Genomic DNA, 15,928 nt, shown 5'->3' on the forward strand with positions numbered 1-15,928 from the left:
TCAAGAATGCACTCACCATCCAAGAAAGCACCGGTCTCCAAGGTCAGAACCTACCCAATCACTTACAGGGAGGAAAACAGACCTGCGGAGATAATACAAATTATGTATGAAAAGCCCTCACTCACCAACCTGGTTGGTGACATGCTTCATCATCGGGCTCCACCGGGCATGGCCGAGTGCCATCCCAGTGTGCTGCAACGCCAGGTTACTGCGGAGCGGGGTTGTGTGTGGTGACAGTGAATTTAAAATTCCCAATTAAGTCAAAAAAGTATTTTATTCGTTTTGCTAATTGGAAAATTAAAACATAATAAAAAGGAGTGATGGTCAAAAAAATATAACAGACCGGGTTCACTCCGTGGCGGTCAACATGTTTCTGCCTTTAAGTGTAATTTACAGGCTTTCATCAGGACCAGAGTGGAAGTGTGGGTGCCCCGGTGGTGTGAACGCGCTAAGGTTCACCCTCCCGTGGGCTGCTGTGTGAAAAATGATATATAAACACACATATAAACACGAACAGTCTAGCCTCACAGTAAGAACCTCTCTACTCCTCTCGGCATTTCTACCTACCAGGAATGCTTCACGGGCCGCGTTCATTTTTCTCCTGGCCCTTGCTATGTTCTTAGTCCCACACGTAGCATTATGACTCCACGTTGATTCCGTGATACATCGCTAGTCACGCTATTCAGGTGAAGTCTTGTTTTACTTCCCTGACACCAGTATCTGGCTAATTCTAGGTGCACAGTTAGCACATTGTTAATGCACCTGAGGTACGGATTACTGGCACAGTCCCCATCCACGCACTATGTTTGAGCCTTTAATATGGCGCTTTATAATGTCATGACTACGCACATTTACGATTCTTTTGTGTTTTGTCTTGTGTTTGTACGTCTCTTTTCTCATTATAGAGTAAACTCATTTCTCTCCACCATTATATTTTTTGGCGGATTTTTCCTGTGTTTATATATCATTTTTCACACAGCAGCCCACGGGAGGGTGAACCTTAGCGCGTTCACACCACCGGGGCACCCACACTTCCACTCTGGTCCTGATGAAAGCCTGTAAATTACACTTAAAGGCAGAAACATGTTGACCGCCACGGAGTGAACCCGGTCTGTTATATTTTTTTGACCATCACTCCTTTTTATTATGTTTTAATTTTCCAATTAGCAAAACGAATAAAATACTTTTTTGACTTAATTGGGAATTTTAAATTCACTGTCACCACACACAACCCCGCTCCGCAGTAACCTGGCGTTGCAGCACACTGGGATGGCACTCGGCCATGCCCGGTGGAGCCCGATGATGAAGCATGTCACCAACCAGGTTGGTGAGTGAGGGCTTTTCATACATAATTTGTATTATCTCCGCAGGTCTGTTTTCCTCCCTGTAAGTGATTGGGTAGGTTCTGACCTTGGAGACCGGTGCTTTCTTGGATGGTGAGTGCATTCTTGAGATTACACTGACTTCGTTGGTTTACACAATTTCCCTCGAGGGGATCAGTCGTGTTATTACCCTTCCTCTTTTGTTGTTACTTTACATTTTGGCAGCGCACAGCTGTAAGAGCTCATTTGTCCTCCCTTATACTAAGGAGGCTTTTTCTCTTTTTCTCTTGATCTTGATTTGATCATCTCCCGGATACTGACAATATGGCCACTCTCGGTCTCACTTTCTCTGACTCTGAGGTCGATGCAATTTTAGCACGTCCTTCTCTATTTGCAGATCCCACTATCTCACAGACGGTGACATATGCCAGTGAATGGGAACAACTTTCGGAACTAAAGAAAAACCGTATACGTACCATACTACACGGCACAATCCTCACGGAATACTTGAGGACTAATACAGCCCCTAGGGGCCTACTAGTGACTAATGCGCCCCGCATCTTTCTCGAGGATGCCACCTTCAGAAAGGAATGGGCCATGATTGCATGGCACTGCACTCGGGACTGGCTCGTCTTGATCATAAAAACAGCTGTACGATTATCAGAGGCAATCATGATTGAGATCACTCAAACAGAGACACAATTCAAGGCCACCTTAACGGGGTTCAAAAAACGCCTAGATGAGCTTAACAAAGACATCAATGAATATAAGGACAACCTAACCCAAAGTAAGGTGAACCAATTCCAAAAGGATCTTAAAAAGTTTGAATTCAATAAGATCTACCCTTACGCTGATCCCTCTTTCGTGGCATTGCGCAAAACTGAGACCTACACCTATGGCTCTGAGGATGAGTCATCAAATAGTAGCGGCTCAAGCAATAACAGCTTTAGACAGGCAAGAAGGGGTAAACAAAGGGGTAGAACACGCCCCCCTCTTAATCAATCCCCTTGGCTGAACTTCCCTCCCCAACAAGGTATCATGGGGTCACATCCTATGCAGTTCCATTACCCATTCAATCCACAAATGGGTTGGAATCCTGCGTATACGGCCCCTATGTATCCACAAAACCACTTTACACCGCCTCCTTTTTTAGAGAGAGGCCAAAGGGGCAAAGGTCGGCGGAGAGGGCCCAATCAAAGGGTCCATTGGATACAAGACGACCCGGTGGGCAACCACACCCGGAGCAAACAACTACAGGATCAAGCAATCGCAGGCCCGAGCACCTCGACAGCCTAATTGTCAACCTATCTGACAAGATGCTAACTACCCAGGAAACAACAATACTGGAAAAAGGACTGGGATTTGTTCCGTCAGCTCGCCCTGACAAATTCCGTCTCCACTGTGAACTCTCGGCTTTCTTCAGAAAACTGAAATTGAAAGCCTTCTTTGAGGAACATTCTTCAGAGGTAGCAGACTCTGATGTAGGTGACACACCTCTACGACCCAAGTCAACGTTCACACCCCCCCCACACACTATACCAGTTGAGATCGTGACTTTTGAACGAGCTGTATTTTCTGAAATTGAGAATATGGATCCCCCTTCCATTTTCAAAAATCTCAAAGCTGATGAATTCAGAGCCATCAATTCGTTACGACAGGACCCGAATCTCACCATCAAACCGGCAGACAAGGGCGGAGCCGTGGTCCTTATGAACACTGCTGATTACGACCTTGAGTGCCGTAGACTCCTTAGTGACCGCAAGAATTATACACCTCTTCCCAATGACCCCTCTAATGATCTTAAGATCCAGATCGAGAGGATAGTCGAGGAAGCACTAACTGAAGGCATCATCACCAGACCGGAAGCACGTTTCCTTACCGAGAGCCTAGGGACCATTCCATATTTCTATACACTCCCCAAAATTCACAAGGGGAGACTTCCTCCCCCTGGGCGCCCCATTGTGTCGGGGATTGGCTCCCTCCTGGAACCATTATCTCGGTTCTGCGACCATTTTCTTAAGCCTCTGGTCCAACAATCATCGACGTATCTTAAAGATACCAAGGACCTGCTCAAACTACTGAATGGTATTCAATGCTCTGAGAATACTATCCTGGTCACACTGGATATTGAGAGCTTATACACCAGTATCCCCCAGGACGAGACCATCCGGGTCCTGGGTGAATCTCTCAATTCCCATCCCTGGGAGTATAGGACCTCTAAGAACTTCATTATCCAGTGTGCCACTCTGGCACTGAAAATGAACTTTTTTGAGTATCAGGGACAACTTTATCTGCAATCCACGGGTACTTCCATGGGGAGTACCTTTGCTCCGAGTGTAGCAGGTCTATACGTGTACGATTTTGAACAGAGGTACATTCTCCCTGATACCAATCCTCATCTTCCCTCCATAGGCCTATGGAGACGTTATATTGATGACGTGCTTCTCATATGGCACGGTGACACCAACGCCCTCGAAACATTCTTCCAGTGGATCAACACCTTGGATCCAAATCTGAGATTCACCTACACTTATGACTCTCATGAAGTCGTATTCCTAGATGTCCTGATCACTAACAAACAAGGTTCTCTACATACCAGGACACATTACAAGCCTACATCCAGAAATAATCTTCTTGAGTTTACAAGCTTCCACCCTCGTGCACTGAGGGAGAATCTGCCTTACGGGCAATTCCTCCGTCTACGACGGAATTGTACCGCTCTGGTAGATTTTAAGGCACAATCTAGTGACCTGACTTCAAAAATGACAGCTAGAGGGTACCCTCTCCCCCTCCTTTCAAGGAGTTACAAACGGGCCAGAAACCAACCCAGAGAAGCCCTGCTGGAGGACTCTGTTAAAGACGTCACATCTATACCACTCACATGTGTCACCACTTACAGTTCCCTGTCCAATGCCATGAAAAAAGTTGTCACGAAACATTGGCGTATCATCAACAGTAACAAACGGAGATGGGAAAAACCTTTGTTCTCCTTCAAACGGGCTCAAAGCCTGCGTAATAGCCTAGTACAGACGCGTCCCATTACCAGACCTAACACTGCTCAGAGATCCATCACTGAAGCATGGGGTCTTCCCAAGGTTACGGGCCATTTTCCTTGCTCGGATTGCAGTATATGCCATCTGACTTCTCACACTACCAGTCTTAAGCTGGAACCAGGCAAGATTTGGACCCTAAATAGCCACACCAACTGCAACACACCTAATGTTGTCTACCTCATCACTTGTCCCTGTGGCCTTCGCTATGTAGGGATGACCACCAGGAAAGTGAAACTCCGCATATGTGAACATCGGAGCAACATTAGGTGCAAAAGAATCACTACTAAACTTAGTGAACATTTCCTGTCTGTCAACCACACCCCCAATGACCTGCACTGGACAGTAATTGAAGAAGTCACTGCATGCAGAAACACTCATAAAATCCTTTTCGAGAAGGAACAAAGATGGGTGTACCGTCTGGGTACCAACCTCGTGGGTCTTAATGACAATATACCTTGGGTCAACATACTCTAAGTATGTACTCATTTTTGCAGCTACTTTGATTGTACAACTGATCTACAGTGACCTTCACATCTACTGGGTTGGGTCACCTAGTGTGACTTCACCTTTGTCCACCCAGTAAATAGTCCTGTTCTGACCCCCTGCGCTGTACCCCACTACGCGATTAGCATTTTCCGACTACACCAGGGGCACATGACATGCAGTGTCCCCTTAACATACCGCTTCCCAGTCTATCACTGGCACTCTCCTCTGAATGAGCTTGTGGACGTGCTCTGCACAGACCGTCCCCCCAATCTGCATCTATTTTTCGATACAGACACACGTCTTTGATGTGTCCAGCGTGCTCATGCTTCTTCGCTTTGCACCGCATAAAATTTTCCTTTATCGAGTTGTTTGTTTTAAACAGCGGACGAGCCTCCCTTCATTCATGCGCCCTATTGGCTGTGTCTCAACCTATCATTGCACAGCCTTGGAGGTCCCGTCCCTTTTCTGTCTAGCTGTCAATGGTAATGAATTGACGAGCCTTTGCCTCCACGCGTCCTATTGGCGGGGGCTCATCCAATCACATCTCAGCATGTGAGGTGCTGCCCAATCACCGACGGGCTTCCTTCCTGCACTCTTGCTTTTAGGAACCTCGCACCAGGTCTCTTTTCTCCCTGGACCCGGTGGCTCGAGGCGGTGTAGGTTCCTAACGGGTGCCGAGCAGCGAGGGCGTAAGTGTACCTTCTGGCTCCCGTCTCCTTTTGGTAAGGCTTACAGTACTGTTCGGCTTGTTTTTACTACTCAGCCGCTCGTGGCCGCTCTTTCTTCCTTGTTTCTTCCAGGGTGTGCCATATTTGCTCGCACCTCCACCCCGGGATCCCTGAGGCGACGAACAGTCTAGCCTCACAGTAAGAACCTCTCTACTCCTCTCGGCATTTCTACCTACCAGGAATGCTTCACGGGCCGCGTTCATTTTTCTCCTGGCCCTTGCTATGTTCTTAGTCCCACACGTAGCATTATGACTCCACGTTGATTCCGTGATACATCGCTAGTCACGCTATTCAGGTGAAGTCTTGTTTTACTTCCCTGACACCAGTATCTGGCTAATTCTAGGTGCACAGTTAGCACATTGTTAATGCACCTGAGGTACGGATTACTGGCACAGTCCCCATCCACGCACTATGTTTGAGCCTTTAATATGGCGCTTTATAATGTCATGACTACGCACATTTACGATTCTTTTGTGTTTTGTCTTGTGTTTGTACGTCTCTTTTCTCATTATAGAGTAAACTCGTTTCTCTCCACCATTATATTTTTTGGCGGATTTTTCCTGTGTTTATATATCATTTTTCACACAGCAGCCCACGGGAGGGTGAACCTTAGCGCGTTCACACCACCGGGGCACCCACACTTCCACTCTGGTCCTGATGAAAGCCTGTAAATTACACTTAAAGGCAGAAACATGTTGACCGCCACGGAGTGAACCCGGTCTGTTATATATTTTTTTGACCATCACTCCTTTTTATTATGTTTTAATTTTCCAATTAGCAAAACGAATAAAATACTTTTTTGACTTAATTGGGAATTTTAAATTCACTGTCACCACACACAACCCCGCTCCGCAGTAATCTGGCGTTGCAGCACACTGGGATGGCACTCGGCCATGCCCGGTGGAGCCCGATGATGAAGCATGTCACCAACCAGGTTGGTGAGTGAGGGCTTTTCATACATAATTTGTATTATCTCCGCAGGTCTGTTTTCCTCCCTGTAAGTGATTGGGTAGGTTCTGACCTTGGAGACCGGTGCTTTCTTGGATGGTGAGTGCATTCTTGAGATTACACTGACTTCGTTGGTTTACACGATTTATGTGAGGAGGCATATTTGCAGGAGACTGCAGTAAATGTGCTGGAACTGCGACAATGGTTGCAGCGAGCAGTGCTTGTTAGGAAACACTAATGCAGCATTGTGCACAGAGCGCAAAAAGAGCCAATAGATGAGACCCGAATTAGCTGAGTTGGCAGTCAACTAGTGAGGTCAGGATGCTAAGGGTCTTCTTTAGGTAGACAAATGTATTAAGGAAATGGCTCAGCATGCCAGAATATTTAATTCTATTCAAAAGGTGCAGAAAGACATTAGGAAGGTTTTTGGTGGGCCGGAGAATGCAGGGTCTATTCCTCAGCTGTGATTTTCGAACCACAATAGTTCTTTTTCATGTGGAAATAGACCCAGTGGGAGAGTTGTAAGGCAGGATGGCGGCTGTGTGACTGCTGCGGGGTCGCTCACCTCGCCACTGGGAAAATATCTATGAACAGAACCCTTTAAAATAAAAAACTTAAGGGAGATAAGATACTGGATGAGGCTGGAACAGGGGATTGGAGCACTGCTAGCTGGCGCAGTGAAAGAATGTCTTCTTGGATTCACTAAAACGAAGATTAAAGCATACCTGTGGACCCGGGACACTCTGCTGCTGTTGCCGCCATCTCGGAAAGACGGGACGGTCTTGAGGTTCACCAAAATGCTCCCCAAGCAGAAACCACCACTGAAGGAAGGAGGATCAATTGTAAGAGTGAAGGGGATGCCACCTCCCCGGTAGATGCTCATGGAGGGGAACAGCGCAGACGCTAATTACTCTGCCAGCCGCAAAGAGGAGGGGATCAGCGGCAGGACACACAGCGGCAAGCAGCATCCCGTCAACCTGGCAACCAGGCCCAAACAGCCTACTGTCCCCGGGATGTTCACTGGCCTTGAACCAAGTGGCAAAAAAATAATTCGGCAAGCAAAGACAGAGGCAGCGCTAAGGCTGTCAAAGCGACTAAGGATTTAGAGAGTGCTGAAGGGCAAGCTGTGGGAAAAGCGGCAAGTGAAGGTAGGCTGCCCCCTGAGACTTTACAAGAGGAAAATGCTGACATTAAAGTGACTAAATTGAATGGCATGAATAGTATGATCCCTGGGTCAGGCAATGGGGCCGAGAAGGGAAAGGAAGTAAGTCAGGCGTAAGTAAATGCCGCACTGCAGGGAGAGCAGGGTACTCAGAACTCCCAAGAGCCAAATACCTCTGATATCTCCCGGGCACCTGGTAAAATTGCAGGGACCTTCAGAGGGGGATAAATTCTACTCTCTTACTGACGAGTCTGAAATCAATAACACTAGTGAAAATGATGGTACAGATGTGGAAATCACAGGAGAGGACAGCTGCAGCCCTCCTTCAAGACTTGACACACAGAGGGGTGCACCCAAATTGTATGAAGAGGAGAAGTACCACGGGGAAAGGCAATGGCTCAGACTCTGATCATAGTAGGTGAGTCAGCTAAAGTGGGATTATTCTACCACTCACTTTGGGATGGAGACCGATGAGACAAGGGCAAATGGAGTACAGCTCGATGCCTCAAAACTGTTTGCAGAATCCAAAACTAATACAGAAACCCTACCAACCATGGGACTAATTTACTTGACACTCAAGCAGATGCAAACAGAAGCTGGTCAAGAACATAAGAGGCCTCATATGGCGATGAAGAAACTCCCAGGGGCCATCCGCAAATTTCTACAAAACTTACTCAGAAATTGCCGAACGCACTACAGCACTTAAGGAATGAATTGTGGCTCTTGAGGCTGGGGCCGAGGATAAGGGACAGCAAACTGTGGCAAATGATGCCAGAATGACGGACGTACTATTGAAAATGGAAGATTTCGAAAACCGTCAATGGCAGAAAAATTTGAAGCTCCTGGGCATTGAAGAGAAAGCTGATGGGGATGACTAAGTTGATTTGTTCTTCGGTTATTCAAGGGGGCATTTCCAAAATTAGCACACTGACATTGGGAGGCGGAGGTGCAGAGGGTACACCGATTCCCTCTGATGATGAAAAAGAGAGGGGGGCAGAATGAAAAACCTAGGGCTTTCTTTATATTTTTGGGAAATTTTCTGCTGCGCCAGACAGTTTTTGAAAAAGCCAGACCCGATGTTTGGCGGTCGGCTGAGGGGCACTCCTTCGTAAGGCCGGATTTTTGTCAGACTATGGTGGAAAGAAGATGGAGGCTCCGCCAGTTAACCACCCCTTCCAGAAATTGGGTTGTGAGGTTTTTTTAATGAGCCCCCGCCTGACTTAAGGTCGTTTTTAAAGGCACAGGCAGGGTGTTTGTTTCAGAGATACAAGCCCAGGAGTATATGCAGGAAGTCTCACATAAATAGGGTAACAACACAATGGTAGTGCTCTGCTCACACTCTTTGCAGGATGTTTGGGGATGGCATAAGGATGTTACTGTCAGCTCATGATTGGCAGGGATCCTCCTTTTTTCTCTCTGTGATCTCCCTTGTGCAGGGGTTATTTTTTGTTTATTGGGTTCTTTTCTTCTTTTATGTTTTAAATTTAGAGGGAGAGTGGCTATGGGCACAGCAGGATACAGAAGGCATCACAAGGATCCATGGACCTTTTTTGCCTAATTGAGGGGGTGTGGGAGGGCTGGGGGATGATCCAAAGGAGGGTTTTTGTGGCAATTATGGCAATTACGTGTAGAGTGATTTGAGTACGTATCTATTAAGATCTGTGGCTTAAATAATCCTAAAAATACATAGGGTCAGTGTGGTGCCCAATTTTTTAAGGCCGACATCATCTGCCATCGGGAGACACATATTGAAGCAAGAAGGCAGGAGGTCTCAGAGTTGACAGGCTACCAATTGATTTCCGGCACTACACAAGGAATAAGGACAAAAGAGGTGGCAGTTATGGCATGGAAAGGGATAGCTAGGTTCCCACTGGATAGATTGGATTAACTGGGGAGATGGGTGATCATTCCATGTTGCCTCGGAAACTGTATGTTTACTTTGTGTTCGGTCTATGGCACGGTTCTCAATGATCCGGCATTGTTCGAATGGCTCAATGTGGAGCTGGTAGGCTGGCCACTTCCTCTAATAATTTGTGGGGACTTCAATATTAATATGAATTGTCAAAAAGAAACATGCGGGGTTGGGGTATCAAGGCTGTAAACCCAAGGTTTTTAGCTCGCTATCACAACTATGCCTACTAAATTGGGTTGTCTGATGTTTTTGGCAATGCAAGAACCTAACAACCCAGGATATACGTATTTCTCAGTACTGCATCTAGTACACGCTAGACTGGACTAATTTTTTGTGTCGTGGGAGCTAGCGCAGTGCTGCAAAATATATAAATACCCTAGAGTCATGTCCGACCATAAACCTCTGGTATTGGAAGTGAATACGCACACTAAGCCCTCACTGGTGGCACGCTGGACATTTAACAGAGCTTTGCTTAGTGAGGAGGGCTTTGTACACCATATGAAGGTCTGGATTCCTAGGTTTATTGAAGAGAATTTGGCAGAGATAATATTCATGCAGTCTGGGATGCCCTTGAAGCTGGTATTAAGGGGAGATGTCTAAGTATGGTTGGGTGAGTCAAAAGACGGAGAAGAAACTTCTACAAACGTTATATGCGGAATTTGCAATGGCTGAAACACACCTGATAGAAACAATAGCTGAAGGGGGAGACTTGGAGACAGCACAATCGGGAGTATTGGTCACCAAATTGGCAATAACAGAAATCTCAGCCAAGAAATCCGGCATAGTAAGGTATATGAAAGCAATGAAAGAGTAGGCCATATGTTGGCAGTCTGCACCAGGGAAAAGGTAGTCCAGGGGGGAATTGCGGAAATTAGAGACCCAAGCAGCGTTCTATTTACTGAGCCAGCGGCAGTTCGCTCTGCGTTCCAAATGTGTTATCAGAGGTTATATACAGAGGATACTCAAGCTGGGGATATAGCAGTTAAAGAATATATAAAGTGTCTGTCTGTGGAGCAGCTCTCCCCCGAGAAGAGAGATAGTCTAGAAGCACCTATAAAGGACGAGGAGCTAAGAAAGGCAATTGAGTCCACACAATCAGGGAAATGCCAGGTGAATTTTATAAACAATGCGCTCTATATTTATTGAAAATTATGCGAGAGATATTTTTAAGGGCACAATCAGGGGAGGAGGCTAACATATTCATGTTTCCGAAAAAGGGGAAACCCATCAATGAATTGGGATCATACTGACCAATTACGTTGGTAAATAGTAGTAATAAGATATATGCTAAAATCATAGCTAGTAGACTGGCTACAGTCATTAAGAAGGTGGTTTCTCCTATCCAACATGGATTTGTCCCTGGACGGGGCATGACTGACCATATACGTAGGACTATCGCCCTATTCGACTCTAAGGTTACCGGAGACCCAATCGCTTTCTTATTATTAGATGCAGAAAAAGACTTTGATGGGGTGTCCTGGCCTTTTTATGGGCGATTATGGAGAGGAAAGGCCTGGGCAAAGGGTTTATTAGTGCTATTCAGATCATGCACCGGGAACCTATTGCTAGAATAGCTCTGATGGGCAGCATGTCTGTTATAATTAAGAACTCGCGTGGCATGCGACATTGCTGTCCCTGCTCCCCCCTATTATTCGCCCTATACATCGACCCATTAATTAGGGAGGTAGAAGGGAACAAAGAGATTCGGGCTATACACACTAAGGGAGGAAATACAAAGATTTTAGCCTATGCAGACGACCTGGCCATAATTACCTCTAGCCCGGGGGATGCACTCTCAGAAATCGAAAGGGAGGCAAGCTACTTTGGCAGTATCTTGGCGTACGAGCTCAACCATAGTAAAACGCAAATTGAGATGAATGATAAGGTAGAACTGGATGATGATTGAGTAACCCCGAATGCTAGGTATCTGGGAGTTGAGGTTACAGCCAATTGTCGAATTAAATTTGGGACCACTACTTCAGAAATTTAAAACAGATTCTGCTTGAATAAATAATCTACAACTCACATTAATGGATAGGAGCAATGTTATTAAAAAGGTGTTTTTACCAAAAATCTTATACCTATTTAGAGCCATCCCTGTTGAAATTGATGAATCCTCGTTTCAAGCTTTAAATCAGATGATCTCCAGATTTTTATGGGCTGGTCAACGCACTCGAAGAGCCTTAAAATGTATGACTTTTCCAAGAGATTGGGTGGCTGGGTGATCCCAAACTTCCAAATGTATTACTGGGCAGCAAATATTCAGCAGATGGGTGGAGTTCTGGGAAGGGATAAGGATGAACCGGAGGAGAAGTCGACTGTCTCCATATATGAATTAATATTGGAAACAGAAGCCAGAGGCTGTCTTATGCGTCATATTGATTTTGCTTATTTCAACAGAGTTAGAATTAAGATTTTGATTGGTGCTTTTAAGGTTTGGTCTGCACTTCGAAAGAAACTTGGTCTTAAAAGAGTCCACATATACACCCCTTTGTTTAGTAACTCTACTCCCAGCTATATTTCAGAACGGACATATAAAATTCTGGGATGAGAGGGGAGCACGTAAAATTGGGGATTTAGTTGAGGATAGGGCGATATATCCGTTTGGAAGAATTAAAGAAAAACGTGGGCTGGGGAAAAAACATTTTTTAAAATATTTACAAATACGTGACTTCCTGGTTAAAAAATCAGGAGGAATAGTCAGCTTCTCCAATGTCCCTTTACTGGATATATTGCTGGGATCCCAGCCAACATTGGCTATATTATACAAGCTATTAAATAAAGAAATGGGAGATGATCTTATAAAACACACAAACCGCTGGCAGGACCTCCTGCAAGCGGGGACTGGGGAATGTAAGGCCTTGCTGCTCTTGGGTCAGTCAGCACTTATCTCGGTTAACCTTCAGGTACAATGCTTTAAAACCTTGCTCAATTTATATATTACACCTGCACGAATATCCAGATGAGGGGGGTTCCTTGGGCCTTCACTGTCCATGGTGCGGATATTTAGCTGCTGACAGTGTTCTCATGTTTGCCACCTGTCACAAACTTGACTCTCTCAGAGCAGAGATTACCAAACGGCAGGGAGACATGATGGAATTCGTGCTTGATATGACCCCCCATGTAATAACCCTCAGTGAGAGTAATCAAGATCTGTCCAGGTCGATCCAGACTCTGTCTGACCACTATCTCACTATCTGGTTAGACCACAAACCTCCTTCTGTACATTATTGGCTCTGTGAACTCCTTGCAGTATACCAATGGGAGATGGCGGTTTATGAACGAAGGGGGCACAGGGCTACGAAAAAAAGGCTCTGAAATTCAGGCTCCTTTAAGCAGATGGATCAATGGGGTTGAAGGATCCATAAAATATAATTTATTTATTTATTTTAGACATTTGTAAAGCGGGGCTGTCACCATTGCAGGCATCCTGGCGCTGAAAGAAAAAGAGACAGTAATGAGAGCGGGCTAGCAAGGGAAAAGCCAAGTTTTAATCTTCCTTCTGAACGGGAGGAGTTCACTGGTGTGTCTAATCTCGATAGGGAGAGTATTCCATAGTCTGGCGGCAGTCACTTCGAAGGATCTGCCACCGGCTCTGACCTTCCTGAATCTAGGAACAACTACCAGTTTAGCGACAGAAGATCAAAGCTGTCTGGATGAGGTATACCAGGCAAATTTAGATTGCAGGGGAGCTGGACCAGCTCCATGGAGAGCCCTAAAAACTATACAGAGGGCCTTAAAATGAATTCTCTGCCTTATAGGAAGCCAATGCAGTTTTGCCAATGCGGACGCTCCATGAGAACTTCTCTGCAACCCCAAAGCCAGTTTAGCAGCAGCTGATTGGACCCTCTGGAGCCTGTACAGCAAGAACTCAGGGGACCCGAGCAGGAGGGCATTACAGTAATCCAACCTGCTAAGAATGGTAAATCTGACCACTTGGGCGCGGGCAAAGGTAGGTAAGAGGGGCAAGACTTTCCTTAGGGAGCGAAGGATGGCAAAACAACAGGCAGACGTTTTTTGAACATGCGTCTCCATGCTGAGCCTCTGATCCAATATGACCCCAAGGTTGCGCACAGATTCCACCGGCCGTACATTGGACCTAGTTTCCGGAGGCCAAAAGTTAGTTGGAAAAGGTTGGGGAATCCTAGTACCTGCACTGAAAAGCACCTCCGTCTTTCCTGTGTTAAACTGAAGGGAGTTATCCTTCAGCCAACTAGACGTTTCACGCAGACAATTATGTAAAGCCTCCACGGAGGTTGAGTCCTCACCTTCCAGGGAAAAAATAATCTGCGTGTCGTCGGCATAGTTCACAATCCTGATGCCGAAGCTTTTGATGAGAGATATCAGAGGTCTAAGGTATATATTAAAGAGAATTGGGCTGATTGCCGAGCCCTGAGGGACTCCATGTGTTACCAGGGAAAAAGCTGACTGGAAAGGTGGCATGGATACTGCCTGCTGCCTATCCTGCATAAATGAATGGAGCCAATGCAGTGCGGTATCTCTCACTCCCGCCTCCCACAGCCGCCGCATTAGGATCCTATGGTTCACCGTGTCAAAGGCGGCAGACATATCGAGCAGGATCAGGAACGCTGCCTGTCTTCTGTCTGCACGCCTTTGAAGCTCGTCCATAGCGGTGATGAGGGCTGTTTCGGTCCCATGAGCAGGCCGAAAACCGAATTGGTCCCCATCTAATAATAGAAGGCATTCGAGATAGTTGGAAAGAGTGTTACTGACCAAACGCTCAACTATCTTGGCGGGGAAAGGCAGCAGGGAGATGGGTCGATCGTTTTTAGAACAGTCAGGGTCTAAGGAGGGCTTCTTTAACAGAGGAGAAACTAACGCCCGTTTCCAATGAACTGGAAGAGTACCAGTCACCAGAGATTGGTTACAGATTTGGTGAAGAGGGGGGAATAGTTCATCCTCAAATTCCTTCCAAATTTTGGGAGGCACCGGATCCAAAGGAGTGCCGGAGACGATCCCTCTGGCTAATTTTGTGAAGGCCTCATAGATAAGTAGAGGGAACTCAAGTAGCGTTTCACTCGTAGCCAGGGCAAGGCCAGTCGATCGTTCTACTGGAGAAACAGGGCTCAGGCCAGATGGGGGGCCAAACTCCGGAGGCATGTCCAGGTCTTTAAGGATAAGTTCGATTTTTTCCTTAAAAAATGCGGCACGGTTGTCGCAAATATCTTGGGACGGGACAATCGCATTCTTGGAACACTCCGGGTTAGTGACGCTGTTTAGTATGTTAAAAATACTCCTGGAGTTGTTGGTGGTGTTGCAAATCAGCGAGGAATAGTATTCAGCTTTAGATTTTTTAATCAGATTCTTATAGGTAGAGACCTTGGTTTTCCAGAGCTCTTTCGAGGTGTTAATATAATCGCGTCTCCACCTTCTCTCCGCTTGTTTACAACCTTGCTTTAAATTTTTTAGTTCGTCATTGAACCAGGGGGCAGAGTCTTTGCCCTTGCAGCTACGTGTTTTTAACGGGGCATGGGCATCGAGGACCGTAGTAATTCTGGTGCAGAGAGAGGTGTAATTTTCATCTAAGTTCAACTTCTCATCGAAGGGCTGTTCCAAATGGAACACCTCACCAGTAAGGTGCCGCCCTATGAGGGCCCTCCAGTCTCTACACTTAATTCCGTGGACAACACGGGGGCTTTATGAGGACCGCTGCTCGTATGAATAAAGAATTTAACGAGTGAGTGGTCAGTCCAATCCATAGGTAAGGTTTCCCCCATCGCCACCAGGTTGGGGGCCGCGAAGACCAAATCTAAGAGAAGACCAGCTGTATGGGTGGCTTTAGTGACAAGTTGAGAAAGACCAAAACTATCACAGGCTTGGGCTAGGTTCCCGAGACCCGAGTCAAGGGTCCCGTTGCACCAGAAAATAAAATCACCAAGGATGAGAAGCTTATGATGGGAGAAGGCGATATTAGTTAGGGTAGTTAGTAATGCTTGTTGCTGCTGAAGGCTAAATGACCCTGGCGGGCGATAGCATAATATCGCGGTGACATTAGTCCCGGAGTGGGTCTGTATTGATAGTCCTAGCAGCTCAGTGCCCAGAGTAAGGTCTAAAATAAGGGCCTTGATGCAACAAGATGCTCTAAAAATAACTCCCACTCCCCCGCCTCTACCAGTAGGCCTAGGGGTGTGAAGGAATTTAAACCCAGGAGGACACGCAAATCCAGGGTCAACCAAACAGTCAGGACGGGTCCAAGTTTCCGTCATAAAAAGAATGTCCAATTCGTGAGTCTCAATCAAGAGTTGGATCTCCATACTATGTTTAGGCAGGGACCTAACATTAAGAAGCCCACACTT

Source organism: Triturus cristatus, chromosome 6, assembly GCF_964204655.1.
Source record: "Triturus cristatus chromosome 6, aTriCri1.1, whole genome shotgun sequence".
Classification (NCBI taxonomy): Eukaryota; Metazoa; Chordata; class Amphibia; order Caudata; family Salamandridae; genus Triturus; species Triturus cristatus.